Source organism: Oryctolagus cuniculus, chromosome 7 (assembly GCF_051225735.1).
Source record: "Oryctolagus cuniculus isolate XC-2025 breed Fujian yellow rabbit chromosome 7, ASM5122573v1, whole genome shotgun sequence".
NCBI lineage: Eukaryota > Metazoa > Chordata > Mammalia > Lagomorpha > Leporidae > Oryctolagus > Oryctolagus cuniculus.
In genome coordinates this window covers 19336749-19349681 of record NC_142873.1, presented here as the reverse complement: position 1 = coordinate 19349681, position 12933 = coordinate 19336749, and the positions used below count along the sequence as shown (strand labels likewise).

The window sequence follows — 12933 nt, the reverse complement described above, 5'->3', positions numbered from 1 at the left end:
ATGAACAGCTTTTAACTTGTCACAATTTATATTCAAATGATATACTAAAATTATCAAAGTTTTAGAACCATATTCTTGCACTTATACTATTTCTCTGATATTTTGTCATATACTTTATTTATACATGAGTTTAAACCCTATAATATGTTCTCATTACTTTTAGAGAAAACCAACTATATTAAAATGAAGAAAAGAATGTTTTATAATAACCCACCGATTCTTAAATCTTAAATTTGTGAGTACAAATTTCTTGTATCACTTTTTTCTTCCTGAAGAATTGCTTGTCACTTTGTAAAGTAGGTCTTCTGAAAGTACTTTCTCTCTGCTTTTCTTTCTCTGAAGAGTTTTTTATTCTGCTTCCCTGGTTTAAGCATATGCTTTCTGTTTGCTTTGTTATAAAGCTATTTTGTTCAGTGACTACAAGTTGAGACATGATGTAGCATCTCAATAATACTTTTTCCATTAATCAATTACTCTCTTTATCCCTAGCCCTGAGAGTTTTTTCCCCTCAAAGTCATACTTATCTGATTTTAGGGTAATTGCATTAATTTTCTTCTGGTTATTTTAGATCCCCTATTGTGTGCCTGTTTTCACTCCTTGTGACTTAATTATATCTTTTCTGAATTGCATGCATTTGTAAACTCCTAAAATTGTATTTTATTTTTCTTAAATTTGACACTTTCTCCTTTTCTTCCCTCTTATGCAATGTGTTCTTTCCTGCTGTTCTCCACCGCAGTCATCCATGCACCAGTGCACTTGTCGCTGCTGTCCACATTTGATTCCACCTTGTGCAGCCCCCCCATTAGTCATCACAGTCATTACTGACTTATGCAGCCTACTTAGCTTCACCTACGTATTTCACATATTTAGTAACTTCTTTGTGCATAACAGACAACAGCATTTCACACTTTTCAGGAATTGTACCCTTGAGTACTCAGGGAATATGACTGATAAACTCTCATGTCTTTGGTCATCAAACATAACAGTTTAGCTATTTTATGTTGGCCTTTCTCCTTCCACTCTTGAAAATGACAAATCATTTTCTCCTAGCTTCTGCTGCTGATTATAATTCTGCCTATAATCTCTTTTGTAGGGAATCTTCTTTCTTCCTGTCTGCTTTTAAGCACACTTGAATTTTCACTGTGATTTAGACAAGGGGTATTCAAAAAGTTCATGGAAAATGTGTATTATGAAAACACTATGCATGAATTTCAAGATTTTTGCGACAAAATAAACTTCCTTTTAAATCCCTGTTCTGTATGCTTTTGGAGGTGCCCTCATATATGCATGGACTTATTTTTATTTTTACAGCTCTTTACTATACTTTGAAGAACCATGAGTTAAATCTAAACAAATTTATGTCCATATTCCCTTTATTCACAGAAAGTATTTTTCTCACAATCTTTTCCTTCCTGCTAGGGTACCTGCCATGCATATTGGGTCTTATTTTATCTTCTGTATCTTTTCATGTTTGTTTGTATCTCATTTTCTCTCTGGACTATATTCATTGTGCATGCTTTGTTCGAATCTGTGCTCCAGTTCATTAATTTCACATCAGTTATATTTAATCTATTATGTCAGGGGTCCATTAAATTTTCCATTTCAATGGATGTAAGTTGTGTTATATCCAGAAATATTGTTTGGTTTTTAAAAATTATTTTGCTGGGGGTCACAGGGGTTCTAACTTCCGTGAATTAGGACACATTGATTTCGCCCAGTGATTCTCACCCAGAACACTGACAGAGGACTTTATTACTCCTTTCAAGGAAGACAAGTGGAACTGTCTAGTCCCATTTTCAAGGAAGATTAGCACATGCTTAGACCATGGTCAGGGCCAGCATTGTGGCCTAGTGGTTAAATGGGCACCAGTTCTTGTCCCAGCTGCTCCACTTCTGACCCCGCCCCCTGGTAATGAACTGGAAAAAGCAGAAACTGGCTCAAGTGTTTGTGCCCCTGCCACTCATGTGGGAGACCTGGCTTCTGGCTTCAGTCTGGCCCTTTGCTGGCCATGGTGGACATCTGTACTGGTTTACTCCCTCCCCCTCCCCCATTCTGTAAGTCTGACTCTCAAAACAAATAAATGAATCTTAAAAAACAATTTTTTTTAAAGTCCATAGTTGGGGCTGGTATTATGGCGCAGCACATGAAGACGTTTGTGACACCAGCACACATATTGGAGTGCACGCTTTGAGTCCCTGCTGCTCTGCTTCCCATATGGGAGACCCTGCTGTCGCCATTTGGAGTGCACCAGCAGATCAAAGATCTTTCTCAGTCTCTCCCTCCATTTCTGTCACTCTGCCTTTCAAAAATAAATAAACTAAATCTACAAAGAAAAAGCTCATGGTTTTGCCTGGCTCCATGGAGCTCATGAGTCATTAAACCTGAGAGCCCAACCCTAAGCTTATATTCAGGCCCAAATCCCTCATTAACGACCCAAGCTTAAGCAGGCATTGCATGTTCCCATTATGAATGGAATTTTATCCTCATTTCTGGCATCCAGAGATTTCCTTTATTTTAAGCTTTACATATACACTTCGTGTTGTTGTGTCTATGTGTATTTACTGGGAGGATTTTCTGTGTTGGCTTTTAATGGACTATGTGGCAGGAGCTGGAGCTGCCTTTAGTCTTCTATGTTGTGTATGTAGGCGAGTGCTTCTATAGGACTTTCCCTGTCTGTGGATCTCTGATGCATTTTAAGAGTTTTGAGGAAGGTATCACATAAAATGCAAGCTTACAAGTGAGTTCACTTAGGGATTTATTTTGCAGAAAGGTTGCTTTTGATCTAAATCTTGTTGATTTATACAGGTATATTTGTTTCTTCTCCTGTACTTGAAATAAAATATTCTCCTATAAGCTCAAGCAACTTCAGTCCATCTCTAGTGAGTCTGTATCACTCACACACATGCACTCACACATGTATGCACACAGCCTCACATATGTGCCCAAAGGCAATCAGATAGTCACACTCATGTGTATATACACACACACACACACACACTTCTTGGCACACAGGAATACAATCTGTTCACTGTCACAGAACAAACTTGCTTGTGTAACGTTCATATACACAGGCTACTCGCTGCTCTTACAGCTGGCCCTTGCCTTCCCAAGATACTGGTACTTTAACTCTATGGTCCATTTTATATGATCTCTATAGAATGTGTTATAAACTATATATGACTTTCTGTGCTCAATCTCCACTATTAATACATCCATTGGTTCCTTTACCTGCTGGAATTTTCAAGAAACCTTTGTTGCTATTAATATTCTTTTTGAAAAACAGAAGTGTTGGCCTTGACCTTTGCCCTTAGCATCATATATCAACATACAGACCTGACATCAATCTATTCCTCTGTTCTTTAATAGATATTTGTTGAGCAACTATCACATAGTATTTGTAGATGTTGGGTGTACACACTAGTAAACAAATAGACAAGCTGTGCCCCATAGAATACATACGTGGTTCAGTTGAAGAGGTAAGACTTTAACTTAGCAACTTTAGGCAGCAAACTCTGAGTGTGAAATGAGTGGTACTAAGATTAACTGCTGTGTGTTGGAGGCAACCAAAAGCATTGAAGGTTGATGTGTTTCCAAATGCATTCATCTAAAAGACAGGATTGAAACCAAGTCTTAAAGACAGCATTTATCCAGGCTAGAAACAGAGGCAGGAAGGCACTTCAGGTGGAGAAAGGGAGTGAATAAAGACCGAGGTGATTATGTGCCCAGTGTTATATGGGAGGAAAGAAAAGGTGGGTCAGAGTGAGGAGAGAGTGGAGAAGGGATGGGCTGAAACACAGTCCCCTACCAGCTTCTGAAAATGAACCTGTGATTTCTTGAAGCAAATGGGTCCTCTGTATCTGAAAATTCCTTATTTGATTTCTGCAATAGTATGTTGCTTCCATGACTGATTTTGATCTCTAATATTAAAGATTTTAGTGTCCCATCGATAATGATATTGGACTTGAAACCCATTATTTATGTTACGTTATTTGTGCCTGGGTGCTGTTTTGTGTATGTGTATCTGTAGGTTCCTCCATTTGTCTTACTGCTGCTCCAGAAAATTCTATTATGGACACTTTTTGCCAAGACTTATGCTGATTTCTCCTTATTCACCAGTCTGGTATGTCCTCTCAGTTTAAATCCCAACAGCTTGTGCAGTGTTGGGCTTTTTCTTACTGGATGATAATTTCAACACAACAATTGCTCACCTTTCTAAGACTGATGCTGAATCAACTTCAGTTCTTTCAAACTCTAAATATGTCTTAAACCCCATCAGGCTGCCAGGAAAATTCATTTACTGTGCAAGAGTGAGTGTGTCCTTATTTATACAAGTAGATTCGTTTACTTGGGTGACCTGCCCAGATGAGTTTGTATCCATTATTACATTATAGTTGGTATCATGAAATTGACCATGCAGAGGGACTAAGGATAGGCAAGCTAGTCAAAACTATGTTTCCCTTGTGACTTCCGGCATACACATCTTCTAAATGTTGGTGCACTGAGTACTTATACCCTCTACCCTGGCTAGATAATATGGAGTCTTTTTGATAGAAAACACATGATGGCTCAGATAAATATTACTTTTTTACACTGATGCAGCTTACCTTACACTCATGCACCCATTACCTTGGGTGTTGGGTAGGGCAGTGGGTGTCTTCATTTTTTTTATAAACTAGAGAGCAAATGTTTGTAGGACAACAGTACATAATCATCATTTGGACCTCTTTGGATATCCATAAGAAATTTTCTGTCTCTTGATTCTAGAATGTTCTTCCTGCTTCCATGAAGACACTTTTTACTTCCACTCAACCAGCTGCTCCTCATCAGTGGACTATACCCTTGTTACTATTAGACTCCTGTTAATAACACTAATGCTTTAGCTTTGTATGTCTTTCACATTTTGAAAATTAAGCTTTGTGTTTTGAGATAATTGGAGATTCACTTACAGTTGTAAGAAATAATGTAGAGAGCTCTCCTGTACCCATTTGCTCAGTTTCTCTTTAACACTTTACAAGCCCGTGGTACAAGCAAAACATTGGCATTGATAAAATCAACAGATCTCAATTCATTTTCCCCGTTTTTCACTTGTACACATTTGTAAGGAAAGGGAGAATGCGTATGTATTTAGTCCTGTACAATCTTAGGTTCACGTAACACTGCCTCCTATGATTTGAATTTGTACCCTCCCCCCAAAAAAATGTATTGAAAACTCAATCTTCAATTCAACAGTGGTGGGAGGTGGAGCCTTCAGGATAGTGATTAGGTCATGAGGGTTCCGCCCTCATGAATGGATTAATGCCAGTTATAAAGAGAACTTGAACTATGCATTCAGTCTCTTCCCCTTCTGCTTTCTGCCATGTGATAACACAGCAGGGGCTTTCTAGCCTCTAGAACTGTCCATTCTGAATTACCCAGTTCATGGTGTTAACTTATAGCAGTGCAGAACAGAGTAAGCCACCACCACAAACAAGTGCAGAACAGTTCTGTGACAGGCACCCTTTGTGACACTTTTATAGCCCCAACCCACCCCTCACCTCCCATTCCTCCTTAGCCCTTGTTACCATTAAGCTTTTGTCCATCTCTATTTTATCAATTCAAGATTTTATGCAGACAGAAGCATAGATTGTATAACTTTTTTTTAAAAAAAAGATTTGTTTTATTTATTTGAAAGAGAGAGGGAGAGACAAAGAGGTCTTCATCTGCTGGTTCACTCCCCAGATGGCTGGAATGGCCAGAACTGCACTGATCCAAAGCCAGGAGCCAGGAGCTTCTTCCGGATCTCCCACATGGGTGCAGGGGCCCAACAACTTGGGCCATTTTCTGCTCTCCCAGGTCACAGCAGAGAGCTGGATCAGAAGAGGAGTAGCCGGGACTAGAACCAGCACCCATATGGGATGCTGGTGCTTCAGGCCAGGGCTTTAACCCACTGTGCCACAGCTGGCCCCAGAGTATAACTTTTTAAAATCGGTTCCTTCTGTTTAGCATAATTCCCCTGAGATCCATCTAAGTTTTTGCATGTATCAGTAGTTTGTTCCCTTTGACTGCTTAGTGGTATTCCATGCTATAGGGGTTACAGTTTAACTATTCATTGGTTAACGGAAGGCAGCCATTTCTGACTAACACAAAGTTTCTGTGAACATTAATGTACAGGATTTTTATGTGAATATAACTTCATTTCTCTGGAACACAATGGCTGGGTCACATGGTGATTGGATGTTTAGTTTTTTAAATTACCACTGCTTTCCAGGAAGACTGCATCATTTTACATTCTCACCAGCAGTGTGCAATTCAATTTTTGCATATCTGCAGGAGTGTTTGATTTTTTAAGATTTATTTATTTGAAAGTCAGAGTTACACAAAGGAGAGGCAGAGAGAGAGAGGTCTTCCATCCGCTGGTTCACTCCCCAGTTGGCTGCAGTGGCTGGCACTGTGCTGATCCAAAGCCAGAGGCTAGGAATTTCTTCTAGTTTTCCACGGGGGTGCAGGGGCCCAAGGACTTGGGACATCTTCCACTGCTTTCCTAGACCATAGAAGAGAGCTGGATCAGAAGTGGAAGAGCCAGGTCTCGAACCAGCACCCATATGGGAATGCCAGCACAGCAGGTGGTGGCTTTACCCGCTAGGTCATAGCAGTGGCCCCTGATAGTATTTTGAATTTTAACCATTCTGATAGGAATTGTCTTAGTCCATTTGGGTAAATTACCATAGACTGGGTGGCTTATAATCAACAGATAACTTTGTTCCATTCTGGGGACTGGAAATGCAAGGACAGGCCCAGTTCTAGTGAGGACCCTCTTCCGGGTTTCAGTCGCCTTGTTTCCTCACACGGCAAAGGACACTGAATGCAAACAGGCTCTCTCGTGATTATTATAAGGACACTGTTCTCATTCATGACAGTCTTCCCTTGTATTTTCTTCTAATCCTAATTACCTCTGAAGACAAAAATAGAAAATAAACTTGATTTCTCAACAGCAGCTCCATTAGTTTCAATACACTTTTGTAAACAATATCAGCCAAATAGTCCATCCCTAAAGAACTGAGGGTCCTGAGAATTTAAGCATACAAATGCAGACTATTTTTTCTGCTGTTTTTTTATTTTAATTTTTTTATTTATATAAGGTAGACAAATTTCATGTAACTCATACACAGATTTAGGAGCATAATAACCCTACCTTCCATCCCACTCATACAGCTACCCTCCCTTCTCTTCCCTTTCTTATTTTTTATTTTAATTTTTACAATGTCTTACTTCCAGTTTATTTTGTGATCACAAGATTAACCCTCCACTAAAGAATGAAACCAGTTTTATGTTATTAACTGAAGAAAAATGTTTAAGGATTTTTATACAGAAAGTAAGACAAGCCAAAGTAGACTAATAGTTTCCCATTGAAATACTCACAGAATTGCCTTTGTTTGATGCCAGAAACAAGCAAGCCTGGGGTTAGGATGGAGAAGGGCTCTTGAGATTGTCTCATATTTTTCTGCTAAACCTTTGTCTTATATCCTCAAAACGCTCATGATAAGCAGACACCATCATTCCTTATCCAAACAAGAAGCTAACAAGCAAAATTCTTGAAGTCACCCAAAAAAAACTGTTGCCATGACCTTTGGTTTTGAGAGGCCCACTTTTGATCTGAGTGGACCATGTCCACGTACTTGGTAGCCATTGACTTGTTAGTGCCTTGTCTTGAGGACCATATTGGTAAATCCATGCTTCATCTCCTATTACAGTTATTCCAAGAAATGTGTCAGGCTCTTGATCTCACTTATCTAAAATTTTCATTAAGGGAGGCAAGCATTTGGTGCACTGCTTAAGCTACCACTTGGGATGCTGTCATCCCATTTGGCAGTGCCTAGTTTTGAGTCCTGGCCCTACTCCCTGTCCAAGCTTCCTGGGAATGCACACTCTGGGAAGCAGGAGGTGATGGCTCAAGTGCTCAAGTCCCTGCCACCCATGTGGGAGCCAGATGGAATTCCAGGCCCCCAGACTGAACTTGCCTCAGCCTTGGCTCTTGTGGGCATTTGCAGGAATGAACCAGTGGCCTGGGGATCTCTTGCCTATTTTTTTCATAATATGCATTTTGCATTATCTTTGTGAAGACCCTTCATTTGTTCTCCCGATTCAATTAAACATCTAACAAACAATAAAAATCTGTCATTCCTAAACTTGTATACCTCGGACCATGACTCTGGAATGTTACTTACATGCTGAGTGGCAGGGCCTCTGTTAGAGGGGACTCAGTGGCCAGTGGTCCCTGGATCAGGCCTCCAGATGCAGAGGACTGGGTAGAAAACCATCCCTGCTCTTTTCCTCCTGCTTCCTTTTAACTTGGCCTCGTAGCAGCCCCTCTGTAGCCGCTGTGTTGCCTCTCTCCCGGTGGCCTTGCCCATGCACAGGGCTCCCCCCTTTCTCTTCTCCCTCTCCCTGCCATCTCTGCATCGCTCTTCGGCCTTCCTGATCCAGCACGTCTGTGTGACCCCCTCATCCCTTTTCTTTCTTGCTGCTCTTTTCCTTTATCTCTATAAATAGGGCTGACACTGGGTTACCTTCTGTGTATTTTTTTTTCAAGTGGCTTTGGTTGGTTGGTGTTTAATTTTCCTGTTTTTTGAGTCGATGTAATTATGGGAAGAGTTGGAGTCTGATGGGAAGGAAATGAGAACGGAAAGCAGACTTCCATTCTGTGTGCAGGTTTTCTTTGTCAAGCGTTGATGTATCTTCTTTCAAAGCAGAATTTAAGGGCAAATGAACAGGTTTTCACTGAAGTCAGATTCCTGTGCCTTTTTGTTTTGAATGGCTTAGTGGGTTTTACGGCTCTGTTTTCTTTTCTCTGACATGGTTGTCCTACCTTTGCTTGTAAACCATGCTATTCTGAGCTGTTTCGGGGCTCCTTTATTGCTCATGCTTAAATTAATGTCAGCAACAAAGGGAGCAGTGGAAGCTGCAAGTTAAACTCTTCCGGGAACCAACGTAAAATGTTAATGTTTCATTTAATTGAAGCATTTGTAGATATTAGCATTAACTGTCGGGAGTGTTTTTATTAGATAACAAAGCAGAGGAAAGGAGAGAAAAAGCCCTGACTACTGTAAGTCATTTCTGTTAGACGTTTATTGAGGACTTGCCCTTGACAAAAAATTGCAAAATGGTTGAAGTGTGTCAAATGTTGTTGTGTCCCAATTCCCATCTCAATGTGCAAGCTAATAATTCACGTCCCACATGGGGTTGCTGTTTTAGCTTCACTTGGCTGATACACGGAGAGCCTACAGAGGGGCCTGCCTTGGGTGCTGTGGTCAGCTGGCGTCCCAAGAGTGGCAGGGAATGCAAAGAATTTAGATTCTGCATTTCCCTAGCAGCCTTTGACGTTTCCTGTGCAGGAGAGTTGTGCAGTGAAGCAGATTGGGCTGGAAATCACAAGGGCTAGGTGCTCGTCCATCCTTATTCATACTTTTCTGGGACCAGGGACTACAGCCAAGTAGCTGCCTCCCCTACAGAATGCGAGGAGTAGGAGATAATCCTCAATGACCTTCCATAATTAGCTCTACAGTTCTAGCAATTACACGTAGTCTGTGAATGGCTAGTTACATGTTATCATTAACAGTAAAAAAAAAAAAAAAATTGGGAGCCCATCAAATCATACTTCACAAACCTAATAATTCTGTTCCTCCTAGACTTATTATCACAGAATGCATTTAAATTTTCTTTCTAAATGGCTATTATTTCCATATAAATTTCTTTCTAAGTAACTATTAATCACATATTTAATTTTAAAATGTTGTAACCCATCTTTCCCCTATAGTGGCTTCCTGGTATCATTTTAATCATCTGGAAGCATGGATTTCAGTGGCATTAAGGACAACTGCAGTAGGATTTGACTGTCATCACTATCTGTACCCAAAACTTATTTATCATCCCCAGCTGCAAATCTGTACCCATTAAATACTGATTCTCCTTTTCTCCCTCTTTCTACCTACTGGTAATAATAGATATTCTTTTCTTCCCTTTGAATCTGCCTATTCCAGATTCTTTCTACAAACAGAATGTTATATCTGTCTTATGTGTCTACCTTACTACTCTTAGCATAATGTTTCCCTTCCAGTTCTAAGAAGCTTCTTTCCCAGGGTATTTTTAACAAAAGATGCCAGCTTTGTGCGATTGTACCTGGGATGACAAGTACAATCCCACCCACCCAGAGACCCTTAATTTTGGCTTTGTCATTCTGGTCAGTTACTCAACTGAAAACCCACCTGCCTCTGAGCTGGTGGAGCCTCACACAGTTCAAGGATGGGCAGCTATCCCCCTCACAAGGGTCAGCTCTGTGTGAAGCTCTTGGGTGTCTTGCGAGTCTCTTAACAAACCTCCCAGATGGGCCATCTGACTGACGTCACAGGGGCCACTGGCCCCCATGTGGATTAGCATGAAAAAGCTCCTAGTCATTGTCTAATTATCTGACTCTCAGCTTCACCCTGTAGAGACCCTAATTAGTGTCTCATGTATGGAGGCTACATTTTTTTTTAATTATTTTTTAACAGGTAGATTATAGACGGTGAGGAGCAGAGAGAGAGGTCTTCCATCTACTGGTTTACTCCCCAGATGGCCACAACAGCTGGACTGAGCCAATCCAAGGCCAGAATCCAAGAGCTTCTTCTGGGTCTTGCATACAGATGCAAGGGCCTAAGCCCTTGGGCCATCTTCTGCTACTTTCCCAGGCCATAGCAGAGAGCTGGATTGGAAGAGGGGCACCCGAGACTAGAACCGGCACCCATATGGGATGCCGGCACTGCAGGCAGAGTCTTAACCTGCACCACAGTGCCAGCCCCTAAAATAGATTCCATTGCTCCCAGTGTCTTTTTAAAATTGAATACTATCTACTGTAAACAATCCTGTGAGCTTAAGAAAGTTCCAAAATCCCCCTTTATTTTCTTTAATTGGAAGAAGATAGGAACCAAAACAGCATTAGAGGGAATTTGAAAGTACAAAGGATTAAGGGCCTGGGTGTAAAAGAGGCTGAGAGGGAGAGCATAGAGAGAAAAATCCTTCTAGGGCGTGACTCTTAGGCACCAGATAATAATTTTCTCCAAGTATCAGAGGGTCCTTTACCCAAGAACTAGGTTCAACGAAGTAAACAGAGCGAACACAAATAACACGGGAAAAGATAAACACAAAAATAAGACCCTGTGCCTCTATCTACCTAAGGAGAAGCAATAAGTGGTCACCTTGAGATAGCTGTAGTGACAGGGAATTCCATCTTGTTTGAAATAACCAAGTGCTAGTCTAATTTTATCTCCTTAAGCATATTATTTCATCAAGTTGGAAGCCTATGACCTTTAACAAAGACAACATGCACCTGCTCACTTCAGACACCATCAGCAGTTGGCCTTCATCACTCCAACAAGCATCTGCTAAGTTTCTGCTGTGTTTTAATGTATCTGATAGACTGCACTTAGTTTGGATTTTAAGCAGGCTAATCAACTTAGCCCATGGCCTAGAGCACACATTTACCAAGCCTGGGACAGAGCCCAGCACTTGTTCTCTGTACCAAAGACAAAAGCCAGCTGTGAGGACAAAGGGGTAGCAAGGTATATTTTCTTTATTCCTACATGGATCTCTCGCTTCACCCCCTAGCCCATGCTGAAAGCAGAAGCATTTTCCTTGGGGATACAATATATATGGTTAGAAATTGTCTTCTACAGTAGAGGATCCCAGATGACAGTGCCCAATATTCTAATACTACTCTGCTCTCCCTCCCAGGAATAGCAATGAACTTTTAGAGGTATACAGTCTAACTGGGCACGCCAATCAGGAATGAAAGGCCATCTACAAAGACTTGCTGAAGGCTGCGATTTGGATTTTGTTTACCCTCCAAAGGTTCATGTGCTGGAGGCTTGGTCCCCGAGGTGGGTGGATTTGAAAGGTGCTAAGCCCTAGAGAGAGGTCTGGCGCCAGGGCTCAATAGGCTAATCCTCCACCTGTGGCGCCGGCACACCAGGTTCTAGGCCCAGTCAGGGCGCCGGATTCTATCCTGGTTGCCCCTCTTCCAGGCCAGCTCTCTGCTATGGCCCGGGAGTGCAGTGGAGGATGGCCCAAGTGCTTGGGCCCTGCACCCCCTGGGAGACCAGAAGCACCTGGCTCCTGCCTTCGGATCAGCGCGGTGCACCGGCCGCAGCATGGCGGCCATTGGAGGGTGAACCAACAGCAAAAAGGAAGACCTTTCTCTCTGTCTCTCTCTATCCACTCTGCCTGTCAAAAAAAAAAAAAAAAAAAAAAGACCTAGAGGTGTTTAGGTCACTGAGGACACTGCCCTGGGGAAAGATGAAGTTCTCCTGAGGTGAACTATCCCAAGAGCAAGTTGTTATAAAAGCCTGAGCCTGACACCTGAGCTGCTTTCTGGCTTCCTTTATCAAGGTATGATCATTTACTCCTGCACCTGCTCCTGCTACCCACCAAGGGTCCCTTGGGACAGCCTGTACTGTGCTCCTTGGAATTTCAGCCTCAAACTGTGGGCTGAGTAAACCTCTTTTCTTTTTAAAGTTAGCCTATCCCTGTTATTTCATTATATCAATGAAAAGTTGATATACAAACCAAAACTGAACTCAATGTTTGGGCTCTATATTCTCTCTGATCTGTAATATGTAGGAGTGGACTTCACTACCCACCAGAATCCCTGCATGTTGGCAAGTGCTTGGTGAACATTTGCTGGATGGGTGGACAAAGATGAGATGCATGTGTCAGTGGATAAACAGACTGATAAATGCATTAGGATGCTTATTATTTGTTAACTTATTAATGTATAACTGAAGATATCTCTATCTTTCCTCCAAAGATAAATCATTCTCAGTGAGGAAGACTAAAGAGAAACTCCAACATCCATGCCAATGTAGACAGGTTGGGGAAAGAGAAAGTTTAAAAGTAATTGAAATTGGAGGAAGACAGGGACTC

At 41.4% G+C, this 12933-nt stretch overlaps 1 protein-coding gene and 1 long non-coding RNA gene across 6 annotated transcripts in view; both read left to right on the top strand.

The window, feature by feature from the left end:
• Positions 1 to 12933, top strand: part of DPP6 (dipeptidyl peptidase like 6) — a 1254484-nt gene that overhangs the window by 928223 nt on the left and 313328 nt on the right. The window lies entirely within an intron of this gene.
• The window catches only part of LOC149125348 (uncharacterized), a 38652-nt gene that overhangs the window by 25069 nt on the left and 650 nt on the right, over positions 1 to 12933 (top strand). Inside the window, exon 2 of the long non-coding RNA XR_016237003.1 lies at positions 11746 to 11891. This is a non-coding gene — a long non-coding RNA (uncharacterized LOC149125348). The remainder of the gene's footprint in view (positions 1 to 11745; positions 11892 to 12933) is intronic.